The sequence below is a fragment of the Hydra vulgaris genome, chromosome 01 (genome assembly GCF_038396675.1).
Source record: "Hydra vulgaris chromosome 01, alternate assembly HydraT2T_AEP".
In the NCBI taxonomy this organism is placed as follows: Eukaryota; Metazoa; Cnidaria; class Hydrozoa; order Anthoathecata; family Hydridae; genus Hydra; species Hydra vulgaris.
The window spans coordinates 7,447,997-7,465,529 of NC_088920.1; the positions used below are offsets into that span (position 1 = coordinate 7,447,997).

Genomic DNA, 17,533 nt, shown 5'->3' on the forward strand with positions numbered 1-17,533 from the left:
CCTGAAATTCGAAAGTAATTTATTTATAGTAATATATGTTCGTAAGTAAATTCTTCAATTTTATATTCATTTATTTGTTTTTATTAAAAAAGTTTAAAAAAGTTTTTGTTTTAAAACTAAATTTATATATTTCTAAATCAATAACTTACGACGACTGTCTTTTGTATAGAATTGATGATAATAAGTATTTTTTTTTGTTGTGTATATATTAGTTAAATTATATTATAAATATACAAAATTAAATTGCTAAAATATATAAACCTTTAAATTTAATGTAACATTTTATAATATTTTGATTTCTATCTCTAATCTTATACTTTTAAATATAAAATAGCATATAGATACGTGTTTATAATTTTCAAACTGTTTATATATTTAATCGTTATATGTTAATAGAAAGAGTTTTAAATTAATATGAAAATGGTGAAATATTTTATAAAAACGAACGATTTTATATTGTTTCATCTCCATTTGTGTATGAAAATTCTTTAAAAGAATATTGCAACTTGAAAATATCGCTTTCACGAAATTGAAGTTTTGGGTTCGTTAATTTGTTTTTGTTTTTTTTTAAACGTATGAAAATATGAGTTTCCTCTTGGAAATACGATAATTGAGTATGAAAGAGTAAGTTTTTCAATTAAAAGGTAGATTGAAAATAGATGTAAAAAATTAAATAAATATTTTGAAATAGAAATCAACCTGCCTTCAAAACGTTAGTTGTGCAAAAAAAAAAAATGCGTATTTATAAACCTTAAAAAATTCTTAAGTTAACACATCATCTCACCACAAAAACTCTACACTGCAAAAAAAATGTTATCGTCGCCTGGAAAACATTTTTTTTACAAATTTTTTACTTTAAAAAATGTTTGCCATGCTTTTGTATGCCAAAAACTAGTACATTATGATAAATGTATGTACGTATCTATGTCATACTACTTTTATAACATACTTAGGTATTATTCAATTGCATTTTCAACCGACTGTTTTTAATCGTTTTTTTTTCGTTCTATATGTTTACAACATTTGTTCAATATGGTGCTATTTTTAATGTCAGTCGACAGTTCGTCTAAGTTAAATATTCTGGCATGAACCTGTGTCTCTTTTGCAAAAAGTTTCAGAGAAATATTGTTTTTATGAAACAGTTGTGAATGAGAAATTATTTTCTTGTTTACGTTAAAATGTTTGTTACATGGATTTGTTTTTTACTTTTTAAAACAATATGTCATTTGATGCGATTTTATGGTAAATTTTAAATTTAATCGATTATCGGTTTATCTTAGGTATGTTTGTTGCTTGTTTTATTATATTATATATATTACATTTTGTAGCTATGCTTTAATAATGAAATAATGTTGACTATGATGTGTAAATGTCTCCTTTTTATGAATTTTTCTAATTTCTTTGTATATCGCCATGACAGCCTTTTTTCATAGGTCTTGCGTATTTCTGTTTAGACTTTAATCGCTCAGTATAAATCAAGAAACACATGTTGTATCACATTTTATTATATTTTATCTTATAAAGTTTATAAAAATACATCATTTGGAAGACAGATAAAATGCGAAATTGCGGATATTTTCAACGGGTTAGTTATGTGAATAAAGTGCGAAATATTTTTCCTAACTTTTTTTTCTGCACTTTATTCCTGCACTTAACCTGTTGAAAGTTTCAGTATTTTACGAATTCACTATTAATCGTCCTTAAAGAAATAAATTCGTTAAAGTTTTTAATCAACGTCGAAATCGAATGAACAAATATTCTCTTTACAAAATTTCTTTTGAAAATTGATTTATAAAAAACATTCACTTGTTTAATAAAATGTTTTATGTTTTATTAAAACAACCGAACGACGAAATTTTCTTGGAATATATGAATAGAAGAAAGTATATTTAAGTTATATAAATGAATAATTTTTGTTATGTTATTTTAAATATATTTAATTTATAACTTAAATTTAAATTATTTCGTTTTAGAAATATGATAAAATGTATAAATTAACAAAATTAAAAAATTGTGTATATTTTTATAATTTTTTTTTTTTAATTATTTTATTTAAAAGTTTCACTATTTTAATATTTTTATGTATCATTTTACTTTAATATTAATTTATGTTTATAATATTATTATGTAAAATGTTATCTATTTAATAAAAATAAAAAATTGTATATGATTTTTTATTCAATCATTAAATTAATAAAAATTAATAAAATTATATGTATGAATATGTAGAATATGATAATGTTTATAATTTTGATTATTATTTTAATAATTTCTTTTTTTATTTTTATAAATAATATTTAATTTTACTTTAGATCATGTAAGAAAAAGTAAAGATCATAAAGATTACCGTGATTTATTCATTGAATGTTTTTATGAAAGTCAATCATCATTTACTGATGAAATAAAATCAATTGTTGATAAACGATTGTGGACGATTTCGATTAACGATGGAAAAACTTCTTACTTAACTTCTTGCGAAAATTATTTCATAAATCATTACTTAAAATCTGGAAGAAAGTTATGGTCGTTAGATGTTCATAAAAATATTTTAAGTGATGAAGAAAAAAAACTTTTAATACAATGTTCAACTAATGTTAGCGATGTCACCTTTTCTTGGCGTCCAAATAATTTCGAAGGATGGAAACCGAAAGATAAGATTAAATGGTTGAGGATATGGACCTCTGGTTATTTAATAACAAAAAAAGATTTTGAAGAGAGTTTTCTTCCGTGGATTAATCTTTGTGAAGCATTAGTTCTTCACCTTCACAACGACATTGATTTTATTAAAGATATTTGTGAATGGATTCGTTGTTCGAATATCAAGGAGTTTAGGATCGAGTACCGTAAAAAATGTCTTAGTAACCTCGATGAATTAAAAAACTTTACAACACGATAAAATATTTAATATTTTAAATATATTAAAAAAAAAAAAAACAATAATTATAAATATATAATGAAATATTTAATGCATTAATTTACACAGGTAAAAGTAGGTAAAATCAATTTTTTATTTTTTTTAAATATTGAAATTTTAAGGGAGGATAGACCCTTAATGAGTCAGAGTTCCCCTCAAAAGAACGTGTCATTAAGGTCTCAAAAAATCTTCCAAATTTACCGGTAGGTATTGCTAAATTAAAAAGCTCCTTAAATTAGCAAAAAGTAACAAAATATGCTGCCCCCCCTCCCAAACACACACCACCACCACCTCAAATTAAGAGGTATGGGTGGTCTTCCCTCAGCACTCGGTTTTAGTTAGTCTTTGTTTTCAATAATACTGTTAGTTACTGTTGTTACTGTTAGTTAGTCTGTTTGTGTTGTGTTACTGTTAGTTTTCAATATTACTGATCTCGCGTAAGACTCGTTTATAATGGACTGACTAAAGAAGGGTGCCTGATAAAAACGTCCGTCTTAAGTATAATCTATCTTTATTTAATTCGTTAATAAAACAAAAAAAAGTACAACCCGGAATATCCAGGAATTGAACTCCGGTCTTCGCCGTCGATGTCCTACACATTAACCTCAAGGCCATGCACACACATTTATATAATATAATTTAACTATATTAAAATTAATATTTGTATATATACTTGAAGACGATTTTAAATCGCGCAAACAAAGGGCTTTGGGGTTGTATAAAGCATCCAAGGTACCTCCTCCACTTTTTTTTATTTAATAAACTTTTTTATTGGAAAAAAAAAGTTTATTAGAAGAAAAAAAAAGGAGGGGACGGTATTTGAAAAACGTACGTACTTTTAAAGGGGGTGGGAACATAAAAGTACGCATGGCAACAGGGGGAGGAGGAAGTCAAATTTCAAAATTTTTGACGTACGTACTTTATGGACGACCTCTGATATGTTTCTTACTGGTTTTAAGTTCTTTTACAAATTATTTTTTATTCTCTCTCTCTCTCTCTCTCTCTCTCTCTCTCTCTCTCTCTCTCTCTCTCTCTCTGCTAAAGATCAGTATTAAACCGTCATTTTAAGGTAAAATAATTTAATTAAAAAGAATAATTTAAGTTCTTTTACTTAAATTCAAATAAAATAATTTGAACTAAAAAAAATACTAACTAAAACTTGTATATCTCTCTTAATTAGAAATGTTTGCAATATAAAGATTTTATTGAAGAAAAACATCAAGAAATTAAATGTGGTTGTGACTTGTTTCTGACTTGTTTTTAATTTAAACAAAATAATTGAACTTTAGAAGTAGAGATTAGTAAAATAAGATTATTTGACTTTAATTGCAGAATTGAAAAAAAAATTTCCAGAATATTAGGCCGTATGCTAGTAACTCTAAATGTGGCTGGAAATAAATTTTCCTTGCACATATTTGGTGTCTAACTTTTAATCTTTCTAAAGACTAAAATAAAAATATTTTGTTGTAAAAACAAAATGTTTACAGCTTTAACTTCATGATATGGCTAAATATTCGTCGGGGAAACACGAGGGATAAAGTCAGGGAGCGGTATTTTGCATATGCGAAAATTTTATTGAAAACAATATAAAAATATTCTTTCACCTATCTGTACAAATAGTTAATCATTGTAAGTAGTTATAAGAGAGAAAGCTTTTCCATTCTAAGCGCCCTCCCCCTACTCCCCTTCCCCACTCCTTTTATTTTTAAACTAGCTGATATTAGTTATATAAAAAAAAATCACACGACATCAAAAAGTTTGTATTTTTACATTTTAAAAATTTTTTAATTAAAAAATTAAAAATAAAAATACCAGAAATAGAGTTTTAAAAAATATATTTAAAAAGTCATATTTATAAGTCAGTGTGTCTATTTAAATGCTCTTTCTTATTTTTTCACTTTTGCAAAAATCTGAGCATCACAAACTTTCTTTATGTCAAGAACATTGGTTTATTTTGCAAAGTTTTTTTTACCTTTGCAACTTTAGTTATAAAGGTAAAACATCAAATGTATTCATTTTATGCATGTCAAACGAATATAAAATCTCTGTTATATATATAATGACCAAAACATAATGATCTTTTATTATTTAATGCAAATTTCAATGGGGCAATGATCAGAAACAAAATCAACTTATGATAATTTATGTTAGCGAGTATACCAGGTGTAAGGTGGAAGTCACTACTTGGCAGCATTGAATGATAATGATTGAATTGATTTTCGGATTTTTTACAAACTTTTTTAAATAAAATATATTATTAAATATTATCTAAAACATGTTATATTCTAAGGTTGTTCACGAAAGCAAATGTTGAATTTTCGATAAAAAAAAAAAGTTTTCGAAACTCTATTTTTGTTTTGGTAAGTTCGAAATAATTTCAAACTAATTAATTTTGTATCGAAACGGTTTTTTCATTTCGAAATTGTAAAATTTGCTTCGAAATATTATTTTGATTTCGAAATTCTGAAAATATTACCGAAACAATTTTTCGCTTTCGAAGTTATAAAATTTGTTTTGAAATATTTTTGCGATTTCGAAACTCTGAAAGTATTACCGAAACAATTTTTCACCTTCGAAATTCTAAAATTTGCTTCGAAATAATTTTTCGATTTCGAAGTTCTAAAAATAACACCGAAACAATTTTTAACTTTCGGAATTCTAAAATTTGCTTCGAAATATTTTTGCAGGGATTAGAACCCCAACGGTTCTTTTGCAGGGAATATTTGCAATATTGCAGTTGCAATATTTGCAATATTTGCAATATTTGCAGTCGCAAAATGAATATTGCAGTTGCAAAATGAATATTGCAGTTGCAAAATGAATTGCAGTTGCAAAATGAATTGCAGTTGCAAAATGAATTTGCAGTTGCAAAATGAATAAAACCTACCTATAGCAAAAGCTACTTAAGTGTTTTTGTTTACAATTTAAATTGAAAATTTTGAACGTATAATTTTTTAAATTTTTACTTATTCACTTATTCATGTTTTTACTTATTAATTATTGAATAAAGATGCTTAAAAGCATATTCATTCAATATTGAATAAAAAAAAATTTGAACTTCTAATTCAAAATAAAATAATGGTAAAAGATATCGAAGACATAAAATTGAGCTTAAACTTTCATGATGAAGTTTTTGACAAAAAAACTCTCAACTATCTTCAAGCAAAACAACGAACGAGTAGAAAAGGAAAACATTACAACGCAAAATATAAATGAAAAGCTAAGAAAGTTTGAAGATAGATCGAGAAGAAATAATTTAAGAATAGACGGATTACCCGAAAGTGTGAAAGAAACATGGAATGAAACTGAGGAGAAAGTTAAATTATTTTTAGTAAATAAATTGGGACTAAATGAAATAGAAATCGAACGAGCTCATCGAAACGGAGTCAGAAAAGAAGGATCCTCTAGAACAGTTATAATGAAGTTGTTAAGATACAATGATAAAACAAAAATTCTAAAAGAGTCATATAGACTAAAAGGTACAAAGACTTATATAAACGAAGATTTTTCCCATGAGACTGTCAATATTAGGAAAAGACTCCTGGCTGAAGTAAAAGAAAGACGCAATAATGGTGAAAATGTTGGTTTAAGGTATGACAAAATTATTAAATTAAATAATATCCAAAAAAAATAACACTTATTTCTGATATTTATATCTTAGCGTATATATATATGTATATGTGTGTATGTATGTGTGTATGGGTATGTGTGTGTGTGTATATATGTATATATGTATGTGTATATATGTATATATATATATGTGTGTGTATATATGTATGTGTGTATATATATGTATATGTGTGTGTGTATGTATATGTATGCGTGTAGGTTTTTAAACTGTTAAATTTTTAATTATGGCAATGACGGAAACAAAATATTTTGAAATTTTTGATAAAGAAAACACTCTTCTTCTGAACAATAACAACGACCCGGACAAAATTTTTTTTGAAAACAACTCATTTAAGTCTAATTACTACAGCATCGAAGAATTATCTTGTTTTATAAATGCGTCACAAAATACATTTTCAGCGCTGACATTAAATATACGCAGCATGAGTAAAAACTTTGAAAACTTTAAAGATATGCTAAAAGACATAAGTCACGAATTTACGGTAATATGCCTTTTAGAAACATGGTGCAAAGACGAAAATACCATAAACTCAAATTTTCAATTACAAGGATATAAAGCTCTCCATCAAACTCGTAGTAGAGGTACTGGCGGAGGAATATGTTTCTACATACATAATACAATACACTTTAAAAAAGTAGAAAGCCTCAGCATACTGAACGCAAACTGTGAACTTTTCACGGTTGAATTAACAAACCAAAATAAAGCAAATGCGTATATAAGTGGCTTATATAGGCCGCCAGATGGCAATATAAAATCTTTTAAAAAACATATAAATCTGTACCTAAAACTGGCTAAAAATAAGCGCTTATATATAATGGGAGATACTAATTTGGATCTTTTAAAAATAAAAACTAATAGCAATGTCAAATGCTTTTTAAATAATCTCTTACAGCACGGCGTAGTACCCTTAATAAATAAGCCGACTCGAGTAACTCTCCAAACCGCTATCCTCATCGATAACATATTTACAAATAATTATATAAAATTTAACATTCAAAGTGGAATAATAAAATCTGACATAAGTGACCATTTTCCAATATTTTTTCTACTTAACAATATCAACAACAAAAAAGAAAACAAAACAATGATTATAACAAAAAGGCAAATAAATCAAACAAATTTAACAAAGTTCCGAAGCAACTTAGCAATGGAAAACTGGGATCAGGTTGTTAATTGCAAAGATACTAACACAGCTTACAATATTTTTAAACTCACTTTTGCAAGTTTGTACGAAAAAGCGTTTCCGAAGCTTGAACAGTTAACTAAACTCAAAAACCTTAAAAGTCCTTGGATGACAATAGGTCTTATCAAATCTTCAAAAAAAAAACAAAAGCTTTATGAAAAGTTTTTGAAAAAAAAGACTTATAAAAACGAAAAAAATATATAAACAATACAAAAATCTATTTGAAAAATTAAAAAAGCATTCAAAAAAAAACTATTATTGCAATTTATTAGAAAACTATAGCGGTAACACAAAAAAAACATGGGGCGTAATTAAAGAGGTAACAGGGAAAAAAAAAGATGCCACCAAAGTATTCCCGCAATACTTAAAAACAGATGAGAATGATACAGTAGCCAATAAGGCAATAGATATTGCAGAGAAATTTAATAATTATTTCATAAAAATTGTGGAAAAACTAGCTAATAAAATAACTCCTGGAAAAAAATGTTATAAATCGTATTTAGAAAAAAAAAACGTCAGTTATGAACGAGCTTGATATAATTCCGGATGAGCTTAAAAAAGCATTTAATACCTTACAACAAAACAAAAGTCCAGGTCTAGATGACATTAGCGTGAACGTTGTAAAAAATGTCTACGATATTATTGAATATCCCCTTCTGCATATCTGTAATCTGTCTTTAAAAAATGGGGTATTTCCTGATCAGCTAAAGCTAGCAAAAGTTGTTCCTATATTTAAAAGCGGAGATGATTCTATAGCTTCTAACTACAGGCCTATTTCTATTTTATCATGCATTTCAAAAATATTAGAGCGCATAATGCACAATAGGCTTTACAACTACCTGTTAAACCACCACCTGCTTAATAATAACCAATATGGTTTTCAAAAACACCATTCAACAGAACACGCTATAGCCAAACTTGTCAACGAAATTTTAAATGGGTTTGACAACAATAAATACACTCTTGGGGTTTTTCTCGATCTTTCAAAAGCGTTTGACACAGTTGACCATGAGATTCTTCTTTATAAACTGTATAATTATGGAATAAGAAATAACAATTTAAAATGGTTTCGCTCTTACCTTAATAATCGGAAACAAGCTTTATCATATGACAACACTGTAACACGACTTAAAAACATTACTTGTGGGGTCCCACAAGGATCAATTCTTGGTATATTGTTATTCCTCGTTTACATTAACGATATCTACTTATCTTCTAACATACTTAACTTTGTCCTTTTTGCTGATGATACGCAAGTATTCTTTAGCCACACAAACATTAGCCTATTATTTAACACTGTTAATCAAGAACTTGAGAACCTGAACGAATGGTTTAAGGCTAACAAACTCTCTTTAAATGTCGAAAAAATTAAATATATTATTTTTACAAAATTATCAAAATCTGAAACCCTCCCCTTAAAACTACCTGATTTACTAATTGATAAAACAAAACTTAAACGAGAATACTCAATCAAGTTTTTAGGCGTAATTCTTAAGGTGGTACACCAGGGAAAAAATGAAACTGTGAAATATTATATAAAATGTATCTTTTTGATGAAAACTTTTTTTAATAAAGTGTTATAATTATTTTTATTTAAAAAGATAAATTTTAAAACTTATTAAAAATGCATTATGGCGGAAAAAAGAACAACAAAGGCTGTATTTCAAAACATAATATCTTTATCTAGTGAAAAGATTATGGATTAAAAATGGATACGGTTATAAAACAACTTATTATATACCGTTTAACCCATGCATTTTTAAATTTTTTGAAAATTACTCTTTTTATCACGAATTTACTAAAAAAATTGAAAATTTTTGACTTCCTCTATAGATTTATTGCAATAACTTTTTATCTTACCAAATCCAAGAAAAACCCATGGGTCAACCGGAGCATTAATATTAAATAAACATTTCATGAAAATTTCAGCTCATAAACGTAAACTGTACTTAAGTTATCATGTTTTGAATTTTAAAAAAACCCTAAAAAAACATTTATGCAAAAAAAACAAGAAACAAAAAAGAATAGATCATTTTGAAGTGTTAAAACTACTAAAAACTACCAGCTACATAAAATTCTTTTTTCTTATCCTGTTTAGCATCACGTGAAACCATTTTATTTGATCTTAAAGATTTTCTCCTACTTTTTCCTTCATTATTCGATTTTAAATTCATTCGTTTAACACGAGCAATATTTGCTAAAATTGATTTTTTACAAGTTACTGAACCGATTAAACCATAATACTTTAGTACATTTAAGACACCATTTGCACCATCATTGTAATGGATCACTGCTGAATGAACACCCATTTCAAGAACATTGATCCCTACAAAGTTGTTTTGGGTACACGAGACCATATCAAAGAGTTTAATGCTTCATTACCATTCTGAGTTTCACCATGCAAGCATTTTTTGAGTAACTCATCAGCTTGTAGGTCTTGGATAATAGGAAGAATTAAAGTCTTTATCCATGGTGGAATTGACATAGATGAAGTTATATTTGAATTCAAACTTTTTAATATTGTAAAATTAATCAAAACGAAATAGTTATCAATTTGTTTATCATCAAAACTTTCAATACTATTGTCAGTAACTAGTTTCTTAGCACTGAGACTAGTTGGAACAACTGATGAAGATGGAGATATTAAAGGCTGAACAGTAAAATAATTTTTATTAGGATGACATCCATTCCATTTTCTTTTAACTTTTCTAGATAAATTTTTTTTACTTGACATCTTAACAAAAAAAAATCAAATAAGCAACATTTAATAAGGTTTGTGACTTCTATCAATGCAGTTTAGACCGGGAAAACAAGAGCAATTCTTTCTTGATGACTTTATGCTTTCATCTCAAAATTGCTATTGAAAAAACAAGTCTAAAATCACTTCCAAAACAAGTTAAAAACTTGTTGCTATGAGGTTGCTAGGGAGTTTTATATGATAGTGGGGCTCAAGTAGGTCAAAGTTAAGCTATATATTTAAACAAGTATGTCGAAATTTTTTTTTAAAAGTCAACTTAAAGGGTCAATCTTTCATAAAATTAAAAAAAAAAAAAACCAAAAAAATTTTTTTTTTGTCATTTTTCTTCCTGGTGTACCACCTTAATGAACATATTAGCTGGAGTAATCATATCAAAGTAATAGAAAACAAAATATCTAAAGTTATTGGTATTATGTATAAAACAAAACATCTCCTGAACGCAAATTGTTTAAAAAATATTTATTTTGCATTTAATCATAGCTACATCAGCTACTGCAACTTTATCTAGGCAAGTACTTATCCTTCAAAGTTAAATACAATCTACAAAATACAAAAACGAGCAAGTCGCTTGATATTAAATGCAAATAAATACGCTAGTGCCAGACCACTACTAAGAGAAATTGGAGTGCCTAATGTCTATGAAATAAATATTCTTAATATACTTATTTTTATGTTCAAGTTTAAAAATGGTATGCTACCAAGCATTTTCCAAACTTACTTTTTTTCTTTAAACCACAAATACGAAACTAAATACTCAATAAATAACTTTTTTATACCTAAAACATTATTAAAACAAGCTGATTTTTCGATATCTTGCCGAGGGCCGCGGTTATGGAACTTGGTTTTAACGAGTAATATAAAAACTTTAACCTCAACTCAACAATTTAAACGTGCAACAAAACAACACTTATTTGATTTTGATACAAAGCAATTACTATCCTTTTATAAAAAATTTTGATAATGTTATTTAATTAATATCTAATAAATTGACGCAACATGTTAATTATATTGTATGGTACTTAAAACATGTTTGATATTATTCTATATTATAATAATAACGCAATTTGTAAAGCAATATTTATTATAACTTACGCCATTTGTAGATGGAATATAAAAAAGAATTTATTTGGTTTTGTATGTATATATGAACGGACTTATATTTGCATGTATGTGTGTGTGTGTGTGTGTGTGTGTGTGTGTGTGTGTGTGTGTGTGTGTGTGTGTGTGTGTGTGTGTGTGTGTGTGTGCGTGTATAATAAAAATAAAAGTAGAATAAAATAGAGAATTAAAAATAATAATAATTTTAAAAAATAATTAAATTTTTTTTTTCTTCTTTTTTTTCTGCAAATAGTAAATTGATTGTTAAATCAGTTTTCTCTTTAGTTTCTACTTTCCTTTTTCATTTTTATCGAATTTTTGAGTTATATTAACGGGGCTGGATGATAAGACCATGTCTTCTGCCGGCTCCGGTCGAAACTTTAATGTTATATTTTTATGTTGTATAAACATTGTAAAAGCTTATTTCTTTTTAATGATGAAATAAATAAATAAATAAACTATATTTAAACTAGTGCACTAGTTACACTAATAACAGCGCTAATAACAACTAGCACTAATAACATCACTATAGTGATGTTATTAAAAAGTTCGATTGTCGACTAATATATTTTCAAAAGTCAACCAAAGTCGACTTTTGAACTTATATTAAAATTTTAATTAAAATAACACTTTTTTTAAATCGACTAAGTCGAATAAAAGCCGATTTAGTCGAAATGTTAGGGGGGGTGGGGAGTAATAAAAGAAATCAAGTAATTTACGTCTGTTTTATATGTTTTTAAATTATACAACTTAAATATTAATGAAACAAAACAACATGAACGCCACGCAGGATAAATTTTGCTTGGTCTAAATGATTTAATATTGTGGAAAAGTCCTTTTGATTTCTTGATAAATTTAAAACAAATATAAGTCTAAAATAGTAAAATAAAAGTTAATATAAGTTTTAAAATAAACTATTTAGATATGAAGGGTCTCACAATTTAATTATCTTTATAGTCCTAGTTAAAGAACGGAACGGATCAGCACTGTATATCGTATCGATATTGTATGAAAATCTTTTTAATAATCACATGCAAAGACTGCTAAAAAAAAACAACAAAAAAACAACACATAACTATAAAGTTTTCTAATATAATAATTATTGTCATATGTTATGAAGTTGTTTAATAATGCAGGGCCGTCAGGAAAAATCTTTGGACTATAAAAAGGCAGATGCCAAAAAGCATGCGGAAAAACCAGTTTTTGGCGAGCCCTCGTTAAATGATCAGTCGTAAACCCAGAAATACAGAAGCTAACTAACAATATTTTGGATTTGAATTAATTGGGATATCGAAAAAAGAAATTTGTAATTTTGATTATTTAATATTTATAAAAATACTAAAGAAATGAAAAAATAATATTAATAAAATGTTAATATAGTAAAAATAGAGAAAAAGTACACAAAAATAGTGTAAGATGAAAATAATATTATTTTTACAAACACATACCCAATGAATCTTTCCCAACCTCTTCTCAGGCCTGGTTGTTTGTATATTATTTTTGAGATACTATGTTAGAACTAAGATTCGGCAAGTTACTGACTGTTAACATTACGAATTGTTACCTTAGGCGGTATTTAATTCTAGTTACCATACATAAATTACCTAAAGACGTTGTGAAGCTACTTTCAGTGTATTATAAGTTACTCTTGAGTACTTTTAGTTGTTCTCAAGTGACCGCAGATACCGGTACCGGTAACTAAAAGTAATTTTTTTGGAAGTTGCTGAAATCCTCAAACCCTTAATATAACTTCAACAGAGTAAACAAAAAACTTAGTGCTGGATTAGGAGAGAGGTGATTGGGATGGAGGGAGATACTATATTTTAATTTTTTAATTTAATATGAAAGCCCAGTAGGCACGCAACGTTTTATTCACGTTTCAATCACGTGTATTTTAGGTGACTTCGTCCAGGTTACTATTTTACGTGAAAGTCACGTGAAAGTTACGTGCCAAAATATCTCGTCTTTCGGAACTTTTTTTATTCTCAAAAAAAACTGGCATAAGAAATGTGAAATAATATTTTTTATTATATTAATTATTTTTTTATAGTATAGTTTTTGTATTCATTATATTAGTTATAATTATTTACTTCTATGATAATATAATTAATTTTTATTGTAGTATTATCATAATTAAAAAAAAAATTGGTCTATATAATATCTTTTAACGCAATGCATTTAAAACAGAACTAAAAAGAACAATATATTTTAAGTTGTAATATCTAATATCTAAATTATATCAAATTAAGTTAAATAAATTAGTACCCTATTTGCCGTCCCTATTTACCACACAAATAAGATTAAACTCAAATACAAGGTATGCTTTTTTTCTACTTTATGATATAATATTTTAGACTGGCGAATTTGTCCATTTTGCTTACTTAATTTAGTACGAAATAAGTTATGTTATAACGAATTTAATATTAAATTAAGTAAGCTACATGGACAAATTATAAGTTCTAGCAGAACTTATTCTTGATTCTTGAGCAATAGTAATGTCTCTAGAACTTCTGCATACATTATTACTCAAGAGTCGTTTAGATAAAAACCCAAAATAGATTTTCTTTCTTTATTTGGTTTTTATCAACAAGGTTAAAGAATTTATCCAAGATAATATCAATAAATAAATGTGTTATGTTATTTATTATTGATATATATATATATATATATATTGTTACTAAATACTTTATCTTCTTATAATATATGACATCTTGATCTCGTGCTTACTTGTTAAAAAGGGTTAATACTTATTTATTTCCTTTTTTTATATTATTTAAATATTATATGATTAATATATATATATTCGAGTTATATGAAATTATTATTACATATATTATATGACTTTTATTACTATTGTTATTATGTACAATATAAAACAGGTTATTAACGCGGATTTGTTCGATGTTTTCCCCACAAAAAGATAATTATGATGCTATTGTATTTGAAACTGCATTTTACTTATCTTTCAATGTTGACGACCTTCCAATATGTAAAGCAAGTTTCTCTCAAGTATAGCATTGCTTTTTTAAAAATTGTTTAATGATTTAGATCAAAGTAATAGCAACACCAGAAAATCTTGTTGCCAAAACAGTTGGTGACTCACCATGTAAAATTTGTGTTAAAAATTTGTGATTTAAGATGATTATTTAATATTCATATTATTATTTAAGTTTTTATTTGATTCTTTTGAGCTAAATTTGGTGTTGTGAGCTGTTATTGGAGAAAATATCGACTTATTCATTAGATAAAGTTTGATGGCTGCTCTTACCCCGTTTCCTTCTTCATGTTTCAATCATGTATATTTTAGGTGACCTTGTCCAGGTGACAATTTTACTTGATTAAAACGTGAATGTTACGTTGCCAAAATATTGTGTATTTTGGAACTTTTTTTATTCATAATAAAAACCTGTGGTTAGAAACTTGGAAAGATATTCTTTATTTTGTTTACTATTTTTTTATAATTTAGTTTCAGATATTATCTTATTCGGGATATTCCCGGAATACCAGATATTTTTCTGAAATTTATCTTTTTCCAAATATCTGAAAAGTTTTCCATTTTTTCCGGATATTTTAAATATAATGATTACATGAAATATGTAGTTTATATATTCATTATTGTAATTACTTTTTATTTTACTTTTATAATAATGTAATTATTTTGCATTGTAATTTTATAATAATTAATTTAAAAAGTAGGGCGTAAGATATCTTATAACGTCGCAATGCATTTTTGACAAATAAAATGTCACATATATAATATTTTATCCAAATATATTATCTTATAACTAAGTTTTATCAATTTAGCTTTAATAAATATATTATAAAGCTTAAATCAAAATTGTGTAACGTTATGGCAGATAATTCTCATATTGCAACACGCAAAAGATCAAACCCTATTACAAGGTATACTTTTTATTCTACCATATTTTAGACTGTCAAACTTGTCAATGTAATTAATTTGATAATAAATAAGTTATTATAACTTATTTAATATTAAATTTATTAAGCTACATGACAAATAATAATTTCTGCATAAAATATTATTGACTAGGAAGACCCAATGGTATTGTTATGTTATTGCCTAGGAATATAATTCTGTAGTACGACCCAATAACCTTTTAACTTTTAAAGTTTGAGAAATTTCACTTTTCCCTCTCTTTGTCTTCTTTTGTGATCGTACTCTGTAGTAAGAATTTGATTTAATTCATATCTTGTTGGAGAATGCAACTTGATTCTGAGTTGAATTTTCAGCACTCTGAATTTATTGGTGACCTAATTTGACAATACTTTATTATACATATTTTTAGTTTTACACTTAATGTATTATATATAATTAGGGGTAGATAAGGCTCCTTAGCCGTGGTGAATGTTTCCACAGCAAAAGGAGCCTCAAGGTGAAAATCTGACCATAGATAAGGAAAATCATAATATAAAATCCCCACTATAATGCTTTGTGGTTATGTGATAACTATTACATTTTTATAAATTGTTTTAATTTTTGTGTGCATTCTAAAATGACATTTAATGTTGTTCAAAACTTGGTAGATTACTCATTTAAGCAACTTTGTGGGCTGTCACCTTTGCATCTAGTGAGTTAATGTATGAACAAGTTAATGCAGAAACAGATGCAAATATAAAAAGATGGAAAACAAAGAAAACAAATTATCATGTTATCACATAGTACACAGATGTTATCACATAAGGTGAGTACAGGTCTTTTTCTAATCACGCCCATCAGTTATTAACTTTATATAGATATAGATATAGATAAATCTATAGATAGATATAAGATATAGATAAATATAGATAAAAAATATTTTTTTAAACTTGTATTTTTTATTATGTACTTTTTTTTTTTTAATCATCTGTCGACTTTTTTGTTACATCTTTTTTTATTAAATACTTTTTTACTTTTTTAGCAATCAGAGTATAAAATTAGAAGGCAAATGACTTTTATTTTTTTACACTGTATGTAGTATTTTTTTCTTAAAATTATTTAATGATTTAGATAAAAGAAAACAAATAACACACTAGAAAATCTTGTTGCCAAAAGTAGTTAGCAACTCTCAAAGTAAGATTTGTTTTAAAAGTTTGGGATTTAAGATAATTATTAAATAATCATATTATTATTTAAGATTTTATTCGTTTCTTTTCAGCTAAATCTGATTCATTAGATAAAGTTTGATGCGTGCTCTTATAGAAGAAAATATCGACTGATTCGTTAGATTATGTTTGAAGCGTGCTTTTATGGGAGAATAGATATATAAGTTTGAAGCGTGCTCTTCGTAAGTTGCAGATCTACGACTTCGTACTTATTACTTATTGGATATAAGGAGGATATTTTAACAAAAGTGAAGCTTTTATTACAAATTAAAAATTTTTATGTCAAGAACTAATATACTGACTAATAAAACCATGTATTTTAATACGTATTAAATATTTCCTCGACGTTGAGTTTTTTTTCTTTACACGAATCCAAACACTTATAATTGTAATTATAAAGCATAATTATTGCTTAAATATTACGTGCCAAAATTAACGTAAAAAGCACGTCTTTTGGACAGTTTATGGGGACCAAAAAGTCACCTAAATATCACGTGCCAAAAGTAACGTGAAAAACATGTCCCTAAATCACGTGAATTGGTCATTTCATGGGGACCAAAAAGTCACCTAAATATCACGTGCCAAAAGTAACGTGAAAAACACGTCCATAAATCACGTGAATTGGTCATTTCATGGGGACCAAAAAGTCACCTAATTGTCACGTGCCAAAAGTAACGTGAAATTCACGTTTTTGTCACGTCGCTGTGCCTACTGGGAGGAAGGGCGGCAAATATTATATTCCGGCTCTGAAAAAACTACACTCTATTCAACAGTCATATTTGCTTTTGATAAACAAAATAAAATTAAAAAGATTTATAATGTTCAATCAAATAAAAAGGTATTAGA

General features: G+C 26.6%; 1 long non-coding RNA gene across 1 annotated transcript; it reads left to right on the plus strand.

Annotated features, from left to right (window-relative positions):
* Positions 1-14,630: 14,630 nt before the first annotated feature.
* LOC136075073 (uncharacterized) lies at positions 14,631-17,032 on the plus strand. Its single transcript, XR_010635663.1, has 5 exons — positions 14,631-14,905; positions 15,389-15,487; positions 16,130-16,287; positions 16,504-16,655; positions 16,741-17,032. It is a non-coding gene; the product is annotated as an uncharacterized LOC136075073 (long non-coding RNA).
* The last annotated feature ends 501 nt before the right edge of the window (positions 17,033-17,533 follow it).